Consider the following 10,103-nt stretch of genomic DNA (forward strand, 5'->3'; position numbering starts at 1 on the left):
CTCCGCAACCGCCCCGACCCCCGTTCCCGTTAATTCCCGGTACCCACCCCGAGACACCACGGACCCGCTCGCCAGGACCCGCGCTGATTGGCTGCTTTCCACCCCCCCACACTGTCCTCCTATTGGATGCTCCGTCCGGTGCCCAGGAGCCAGCAACGCCCGCCCCTCCGGCAAAATGATAGCCTGCCTAGGCACGTCAATCACCATTTTCTCCGCCTATCAGAGCTCGCAGTGAGGGCAGGCGCAGTAGGGAGAGAGCAGCACCCGCCCCTTTCCGCAACACGATTGGCTGCCGAAGACAAGTCAATCATCATTCTCTTGGCCCATCAGTACTCGCAGTTTGCGCATGCGCAGTACGGAGCGTCCGACACCCGCCCCTCCGGCAATCTGATTGGTGGACAGAATGGCAATTGACGTGCCTTGGTAGCCTATCAGCGATCCGCCCCCCCCCCAGCCTTCCCGCGCCATCTGATTGGCCCGCTCTGCACCCTCACCCGTCTGCTCTCCGCCCTGCCGGGACCCACACGCCCTTTGCCCGCGCGGCTTCCAGCAGCCGCGTTTGAAAGGAAACAACAAACCGCGCTCCTTTGCTTTACGCTGACAAGCGGGGCGGGTGGTCACCTACCCTTAAATTCATTGTGAACAGAGAGAGCCCTAAGGAGCTCCGGCCGGCAGGTTTCTCTCCCCTGTGCCCGGGACCGAGGAGACGCCGCCGCCTCCTGCTGCCGCCTCGCCCGTTCCTCTCGCAGCGGGGCTGCCCCGGGAGAGCCGGGCGCCTCTTTTTTTCCCGGCGGCTCGTCCGACCGCTGCCCCCCCCTTTCTGACGGGCACGACCTCGGTCGCAGCGGCAGCGCCCCCCTCTTACCCGCGGCACGGGCACCGGGCGCCGCTCCCCAGCTGCAGTTCCGGGCGGTGGCCACCAGACGGCAGCACCGAGCGCGGTCACGCAGCGCCCCCGGGCCCCGCAGCGCGGGCGCTTTTTCTTGACCCGTGGGCAGCCTGAGCTCCCCGAACGCGCTTTCCCAGAGCCGCGCACATGGCAGACACACTGATAAAAGATAATAGCCCGACATTGCTAAAATGTGTTTTTTTCCTAAAGATGCCTTCTGTCCTAATAAAATACATTGCCTCTCCCTGTGCCCCGTGTCTTGTCTGCAGCAGTAACTCGGCTCGCCCGCAGCTGTGGCAGCTCTGCTGCTGCTACAGGGTCAGTTCCAGCCCTTACCCTCGGCTGAGCAGCAGCCGGGCAGGCGCTGCTGCTCTGGGCGCTGCGCATCCTTCAGGAACGGTTCTCAAACGATCCTGTGCAACGATGTCCAGAGCCAGGACCCCGCGACGGGGGGACAGGAGCACACGGCCGGGCCCGTCCCGGCTCGGGGCTGTTTCCGCAGTCGCTGTGAGCTGATCCGTGAGCTGGAACCAACCTCCCCATGCCCCGGCCCGGCCCTTTGTCCCCGGCTTTCCCAGGGCAGCGCAGCGGGCTGGGTCACACCAACTGTTCTCTGCCGGCACCACCCAGCCGGGTCACCTGTGTCTGCGGTTGTGGGGACACCCCACGGGCTCCCTGGAAACGGACATCACAGCACTGAGAGGGGGCGTTCAGGAGCCTCTGCGCTTTTGGGTTGGTTTGTTTGGGGTTTTTTTCCTTTTGTTGTTTTGATCGTTAGCTTCTTGTTGTTGGTTGGTTTGTTTTTAAGCTGTTACTCTATATAGCTCATCCATGGTGCTTATAGAGCATGGGTAAATCTACCCTGCTTCCTCACAGGAGACAACCATCTCGCTTTACAACAGGTGATTGAATCTGCTATAGAAAAGTTCAACCACCTCCTGTACAGCAAAGGATAAAAGAAAGTATGGATTTTTGTTGCATCTAATCCACAATGCAAGTACCCATTAACAATACATTCAAATATTCACAGTGAAGGTAGTTCCTGGCACGATTGTATTAGCATTCTTACTATTTTACGGGAGAAACACAGGGCACAGCTGATTTTGCCCACGTGCAGCGCAGTGATCACACGGGTGCGGTGAACCGGGTGGAAGGCCCTAGAAAAGGAAAATCAGCCTCCGTGTGCAGGGCCAAAACAGAAATCCTTTTCAAACTGTGCCATTTTAAAAAGCTACCAGGGGTATAAAGCAGAAAAAAGAGCAGTGAATGTGTATAATGACACAATTTGATGGTTTTCCAGTTTCATGATGTGCTCTTTTACTAACAGTGTCTGCTGGAGTGGATACCCTGGACACCAACAAGCGGGTCCTGGTGCTGTGCCCATGGTGATTCATCCACTGTGGCCGTGGGTGTCAGGCCCTGATACAATAGACACAAAACCTTGGGAGGGAGGTGATCACAGTAGAACGCTTAAAGATAATGAGCTAGCAGACTTGATTTAATCTTTACTTAAAAATACACATGGCTGCTGTCTTTTCTACAGTTTAGGTAGGACAGGCTCCAATATCTCTATGAATTACAATACATGACAAAAATTAAAGGGGGAAAGCTTTATTTTTACAATGGTAAATACAGTCTAAATCAATTTGGGAAACAGGTAAAGGGGTGTAGCAAATGAGGCACAGACGATCCTGTTTTATCTCAGAAGGCTTTGGCGTATTTACAGCTTTAGGCACAGCGTGTCCAATCCCGTATAAAATGCACTGTCCATACCAATTCAGCCTGTCCCCCGATATAAGGACATCAGGATGCCACCCTGCATTCACCAAGGGACAATCCTGATCTAATGTTCTCTGTGTATTCTACACCAATATCTGTTCGTCAACAAACCTTTTACTGGTTTCAATTTCTTTCCCTGATTATTCTTTTTCAAATACAATGCGTATGTAACATTTTGTATTGTGTAATATGCATTATATAATAGACAATATATGATTTAAAACATATCTCATTATATATTACATGTAGTGCATTACTATACTACACATCTCGGGTATACCCACCCAGACCTGTGCAGCATATTAATATTATTTACAGTGGCCACCATTAATTACAATATTCCCTGGTTGCTGTTCCCCAGGGAGTCAAACGATCCTTTTCCACTGTCACAAAATACAGCCCGGGCGGGATTTCTTCCGAATCGCTCCTGTCCATTGTCCACTACCTATTTCACAATCACAATAACAGACAATTGGTTAACCGTAAGTATTGGACTATAAAATCACCCGAGACACAAGTAACAACAGATCACTAAAGACACAAACAATTGTACAATTGCTAAGGCACAAACAGCAAAATCACTAAAGGTACCTTTATCAAATTACTGTTCCCTTGTTTTTCTCTTTTATTTATTGTTTTCTCATTTTCCTCTTTAGTTTTTTATTTCTTTTTAATTTACCCAATTTACCAAAACGCGCAGACCCAACGCGCTGGTGTCGCCCACGTCTCGCGCAGGCAGCCTGCAAACAAACCAGACAATGAAAGTGCCTTATCTCATTGATGGGGTTTTACCCACGTCCCGAGCTGGCCCGAGGATCCGTGATCCCTTCCGGGAATTCCCCGGTGCCGGCACAAGGTCCCAGAGATCCTGGGGTCCACGGGAGGTCAGGCAGATTATCCCATCCTCGTCGCCAGAAAACGATACCGAAAAGTCGGCAAACAGACTCTTTAACATGGTTTTGAAAGTGTTAAAAAGCAGGCACTTTTATTACGGCGCGCTGGGCACTCGGGGGATCGCTCCTCTAATCCAGCGTGCGTTCCGCTTTCCTCTGGTTTTACATATCCTGGAACTCCTGAAACAGCAAAACACGCCAACCACTGTTTACAGACGTCCCGTGCTCTTTCACCAGTGCGTGCAGCCGCAACGAGAAATCTGGAATGAGCGTCTACAGAAACACGTACGTATTTACCCACTTCAGAACAACGCGTTACATCAGCTGGCCGTACTTGTCAGTAATCCCTCCTGGATTAACACCCTCTTTGGATGGCACGGGTGCCGACTGTTGGCAATCAGGGCAGGACATAAGAACGCTCCTGGCCTGATCCGTTGTAATTTGAAATTGTCGTTTTAACGACTTTGCATTCTGGTGAAAGAGTTTATGTGATAATTTAGCTTGCTCCAAGGCTTTAGGCACAGTAAGCGGCACAGCTCGTGCATCGGCCCTCCTATTGCCTTCCGCAAGAGGTCCTGGAAGGGCAGCGCGAGAGCGGATGTGCGCTGCATAAAAACCATGACGTCTATGATTTATTAGGAACCATAGCATTCTCAATTCAGCCATCAAAAGAGGATTATCCTCTTCCTTCAGAAAAGAAGCTTCCAGGCGGTTAAGTATGCCAGCTGCATAATATGAGTCAGTTACAACATTCAAAGGCTCATTACAGAACACTCAAAAGTGATCCTAACAGCTGTCAGCTCAAGAACTTGTTTGACCCCTGGTCTCCTTTTTCTACCTTGTGTTTGGAACACTGGGTATCTGAGTTTAGCCACGTAATTACAACTTTACGTGAGCGACCAAAGGCATCAGTAAATACAGTCTTGTCACTTACTGGTCGTTGCTGACAGCAGCATTTGCCCTACAACGGTAAATTACCAATTTCAGCCCACAGTTTATGTTGGGGGTAATAAACTGATATGTTCCCTGCATATGTTGCCAATGCAATCTGGAAATTCACATCTTCAGTTAATTACCATTGCAAATTCTCCTTTGTTGTAGGAATAAATATACATTCAAAGTCTGTCCCATACATAGCATACAAACATTCTCTGCCTTTAATTATTGGGTTTGCATACATTTCTTTTATTATCCAAACTGTTTTCATTGGTGTGTGAGCTAGAAAAACCCATTCCAACTCTTAAAGAATCACTTAATGACTTGTCCCATTGAAACGGTACTGCAAACGGTTGGACGGTATTGGCTATGAGTGCCAGCCAAACTGGCAGCTGCAAATTGCGTCCCCATCCCTATTTTTGTTCAACAGCATCGAATACTTTCTATATGGCCTGCTGAGCTTTGTCATCCAATACCTGAGTAGACAATAAATTCAGGTCTCCTTTCAAAAGTGTAAAAAGTAGACACAGTTCCTCTGTGGCAATGCCCAAAATAGGTCGGAGCCAATTTATGGCTCCTAGCAATTTTGTAAGTCATTTAAGGTCATGATATTATGGAATTTAAGAGTTACTGGCTAAGGAATGATTTCTTGTTCTGTTATTTGCCACCCCAAATATTTCCATGGAGCAGTTTTCTGAATTTTTTCTTGTGCAATTTGTAATCTAGCCTTTTGTATAGCGTTACATAGGACTTGCATTACTTGTTGTAGTTCCTGCTCTTATGACAAGCAAGATATCATCCATATAACGACAGATACAAGCTGCGGGGTACAGCTTCCTCACAGGTTGTACAGCTGCTGCAACTACTGTCTTGCAAATGGTTGGACTATTTCTCATCCCTTGTGGTGATACCACCCAATGCTATCTCTTCATAGGCTCCTCTTGATTAAGTGAAGGAACACAAAATGCAAATCTGGGGGCATCCTCAGGATGTAGCAAGGTGGCACAGGTGTCCATGCCATAATTTTGATTTCACCTTGATAATCAGAGTCAATTACTCCAGGTAAAACAAACAAACCCAATTTGGTAGTAGATGATCAACCTATTAACAAAGCATGCACACTAGGCACTAAAGGCCCCCACACTCCTCTGGGAATAACCAATACCACAGCAGTAATTAATTATCATCACTGACGGGCTGGCAGCCAAGTCCAGCCCTGCACTTCCAGCTGTTCCAGGGAAGAGATCTCGGGTCATGAGTTTAGACTTGAATTTATTTGATGGGGGCGGGGGAAGTCCTGTCCCCCACCTCCTGGGAAGGGTTAATTGGCTCCCCCTTTACATTAATCCTTGAATGATGTTCACTCACACAGTGCTTGCCCTTTCCCCATTTTGGACGACCTCTAGGAGGTACAGCCTTCGAAGTCTGGCGTGCATACTTTGTGTAATCTTTCTTTACACGACCCAGTGTCCCACAACAAAAACAATTCGATTTCAGTTCTGTTCCCAATACTTGTAACTGTGCTGCTAAAGCAGCAGCTAGAGAGCTGGTATAATGTTCAGTTGACTTATGTTTTGACACACTCTCATATCTGCTATAGTACACCTTTCCCTATTCCCCAAATCCTGCAACACACGCTGACAATCAGCATTAGCATTCTCAAAAGCCAATTATTTTAGTAACAACTCATGCGCTGTGTCATTATCAATTTGTCTCTCCAAAGCAGTTTGCAAGCGGTCTAAAAACAGCGCATAAGGTTCCTGTGATCCTTGCAAGATTTTTGAAAAGGACGTATTGGCATCTCTCCCAACCTCCAGTAACTTCCGAACCACTTTCATTGCTAGTTTTGCTATTACACCACATATATATCTCTCTGGGTTACGCAACTTGATTATCTGGCAAAGCGTGGGCACATTCCCCAGCTAAAGGACTGCAATCAATCCATCTCATCCGATATGCATTATCAACGGTCTCTGTAGTACAGTCCTCCCAAAAATCAGATAACTACTAGTCAATATACTGTACGGTTAAGATCATTTTCAACAAAGAACGCCAGTCATGTGGAGTAAGTTCGTAAGAGGAGCTTAATGCTTCAAAAATGTATAACAAATGATAAAGTAACCCCATTTTCTTTAGCTAATGTTGGTAATTCCTTTACAACATCATACGGTAGCTGCTGAAAGCCTGGAGATTGCTGTTCACAACAGATCACTGGCCATGCCGTAACCACTTTCGAGTCTCCTGTTTTCAAAGCCTCTTCTCTACCTTTATCCCACATGGTTTAATTAGTGTGCACTTTCGGTTGCAAAGTAACATCCGGGGGGAATAAATCAGGCTCTTACTCTGGGTCCGTCGGGCCAGGATCAAGGGGCTTGTCAGGCGACTCCCACAAACCATCATTTGCCAAAAGTGTTCACTGTAGTGTACATGCAGGGGCTTTGTTATCAGCCAATCCTTTATCCACTACTACATCTGTGGTCAGTGCATTTTTGCCTAATCTATCTACAGGATCCCCCTCCTTCCCTGGCAAGGGAGGAGCAGAAGGTTCACAATTAGTTGCAACCCGCGCAACTACTTCCTTCTGAGTCGCTATTAAAGCAGACATAATTTTTGCCCAAGTAGATAAATATTCACAAGCAGCTTTATCTCCAGTTGCTGCCTGTTCATATAATTCTCGTTCAACTTTCTGCCATGCCTCCAACTAAAATGTACCAGTTGTAGGAAAGTCCAGCACATGATCAGCAAGCCTTTCTTATAAAGTCATTAATCGGACTACTGGTACATTGTGATTTTGCTTTCTTAATAAAAGTTGAAGGACATCTAGGGTTTGTTTGGTTCAAGGGATAACTTCCCTCCTATGGTTCCAAATTGCTCATCTTTTCTTGCTGATGGGCGCACGCTGTGGTTTCTGTTTCCTGGCTCTGTTTCCCTGTCCTTGTTCAATTGGGCTTTGCCACCAGAACGGCTGCTGCCTTTACAGCCGCACTCAAAGTCCCTGTTCGGGTGCCATTTGTAGCGAATGTGGCACCGACTCTCTTTTAAGGTGAGACAAGAGACATTTGTTACAAACTCAGGTTTGCATTTATACTCGCTATGATGCTTGCTCAAGCATTTGCTGATTTGGTAAGTTCGTCATAACATAAGTGATATATTGTTACTGCCATAAAAGCACCGTTGTCTATACCACAAGCTACCCCCGTCATCCCCCTTGATGTATCATTCCTGTACCAATCCCTCTGTCCTCGATGTATCACGTAGCATACAGTACTTGCTTCTTGTGTTATTCCACTAATGATTGTTCTCACGCTGTCAACTCCCACAGTTTCTCATAGGCCCAATGTCAGAATACTGCCACAATCACCTTTCTCCTTCCTTGAGCTCTCCTGACCTGCGGTTCCACCACCGTTGTCTTCTTTCTTGATCCCTCTTGACTCACAGGTGCCCTCCAATCCTCTTTCTCGATCACTCTTCCTCACAGGTTCGCCTCCTTCCTTGCTTTTCCTTTGCACGCTGCTCCACCTGAAGAGAAACACACAGAGGACTGAGCTACATCAGCCCCAGGGCACTACAGTCAGACGGGGGCTGCATCTGGGGGATGACACCTCCCCACACCCCACAGCGTGCCCGCCTTGCCTTGGCCCCGGCCCCTCACACCGCCCTTATCCTCAGCTCTGCCCCTCCGCTGCAGCACAGCTTCCGCACATGCCCTGCTCAGGCTGGACCCCAGTTTCATGGGTTAGAGATATCATAGCTCAGTACAAATCCCCACAGTCCTCACCTGCTGTTTGGTGCTTGCGGAGGGTCACACTCACTGTGCCCCAGGACACTGGCCCTGCCCGGCCCTGCGGGAGTGTCTGGAGCTGCCGCTGGCTGGTTCTCCAGCTTTAGGGTCACCCGCAGAAGCCCGCTCTCCTCAGCTCTGCACACCCATCCAGTTGCGCCGCCCAGGCAAAGTCAGCTTCACCCTCTGCTCTACACCTCACCTGCAAACAACCAACTTTCAACTGACAACTGTCCAAAACCCACCGACAAACTCTCCAAATCTCAGCCTTTCGTTTGCAACTGCTGCCTCTAGTGCATCTCACAGACAAGCCTTCAAAATCCCCTCATCCTGCAATAACACTCCAGCACTGATCACCTGCGGGAACAACTACCACAATACCATGCAAACACCAACCAGTTCTGGCACGGAAATATCACTTTCTCCTCAAGATTCCACCCGACACCAACTGCTGACAAACACGCTGTCCTCACCAAAGCCAAACGCTGCAACAACCAGCGACAACTCAAATTTGCGTGTGTGGCGCAAAATCGCAGGTGTGAGCTAACGCAGAGCTGGGCTTGAAAGCTGCAGAGTGTGCACCCTGTGGTATAACGTGGCGAGCTACTGCCATTCTGCCTTCTCCCTGGGAGAAGCGCGTGAGCAGAGGCTGCTTCAAGGCACGATGGGAACGGTTTGGTTCTCTGGGTCTCTCAGGGCGAGAGCGATAAATGTGATCTGTGTCGTGGCGCAGGAACTTCCCGTACACTTGCTCCTCCATTCGGTCTCGGGTGCTGCAAGAGAGGGAGCGAGAGATTCAGGGCAAGATTGACAACCTCGGCGTCCCCGTCCCAGCCACGGGTCACCCAAACCTGCAGACATCCCGGGAGGCCCCCTAAGATTTACACTCCCCTATGCCCCACCCTTGAAGCCTGGACATCGCCAGAACCACAGAGCAAGTATTTCTTGAGGAGGCACCCAAAGGGTCCGTGTTCTCTTTCAGGCAGATGCTAGCGCAAGATTGCAAATCATCTCACAGCTACCAGGAAGGTAAAAAACAACGTCTTGAAATGGGAAAGGAACAGGTATTGTTTCTCTTCATCACCTCCCTCATTGCCACGTTATCAAGGTCTCCCGCAATGTTCCACAGGAAACTTGAAGCTTGGAATTCCTGGTATTCTGAACCTGGGCAAGAAAGGAAGAAAAGCATGAGACTGATCATAAAGAGGGTGGCTGCTCGTAACATGGAAAGAGCAGTAACAAGGTAAAAAGATATCACTTTTCCTTAGAGAGCTCTCAAAGCTGCCTGTTAAGGACAAGAAAAACAAACTTGTGACGGACCATTACTTAAAATCCAAGGCCCAGGAAGCGATCTAATGTACATTGAAACGCGGGCCACGAGACAGTGGAAGTGCCACGAGCTGAGACTGAAGGGACAGAGGATGAATTTCCAAAGAAGTTTAGGTTTCGATGTCAAAACGGAAAATTCTACGTCATTAAAATATAATGCAAAAGTCAGTGTAAAATCAAGTAAGGCAACGACTCCAAATGAACTCCCAGGCGCTTCAGTCACTCAGGAGATCAAAAATGCGGATCATTTCTCACCTGCCCACCTCCCAAACCCCAGCCTATGTCCCCTGCTTCCAGCTTACCTGAGCCCAGATTAAAGGAGGATTTCAGAGGCCATGCCAAGTTCTGCTGCTCCTCGTTCGGGTTGCCAGTCTTCCTCCTCGCTCTGGAATTGCAGGTCAACCGCCTTCCTGTTCTTCTTTGATTGACGCTGAGCTGCCGCGTTACCCGCTGCCGTCTGAGCGGATCTCGGGGAGCCTCTGGAACCGCCAGAGCG

General features: G+C 48.8%; 1 long non-coding RNA gene across 1 annotated transcript; it reads right to left on the reverse strand.

Moving 5' to 3' along the window:
• Window positions 1-8,293: 8,293 nt before the first annotated feature.
• LOC139828166 (uncharacterized) lies at window positions 8,294-10,103 on the reverse strand. The gene is made up of 3 exons (XR_011739528.1): window positions 9,910-10,103; window positions 9,363-9,442; window positions 8,294-9,051 (listed from the first exon to the last, which is right to left on the reverse strand). It is a non-coding gene; the product is annotated as an uncharacterized lncRNA (long non-coding RNA).

The sequence above is a fragment of the Patagioenas fasciata genome, chromosome 6 (assembly GCF_037038585.1).
Source record: "Patagioenas fasciata isolate bPatFas1 chromosome 6, bPatFas1.hap1, whole genome shotgun sequence".
Taxonomy (NCBI): Eukaryota; Metazoa; Chordata; class Aves; order Columbiformes; family Columbidae; genus Patagioenas; species Patagioenas fasciata.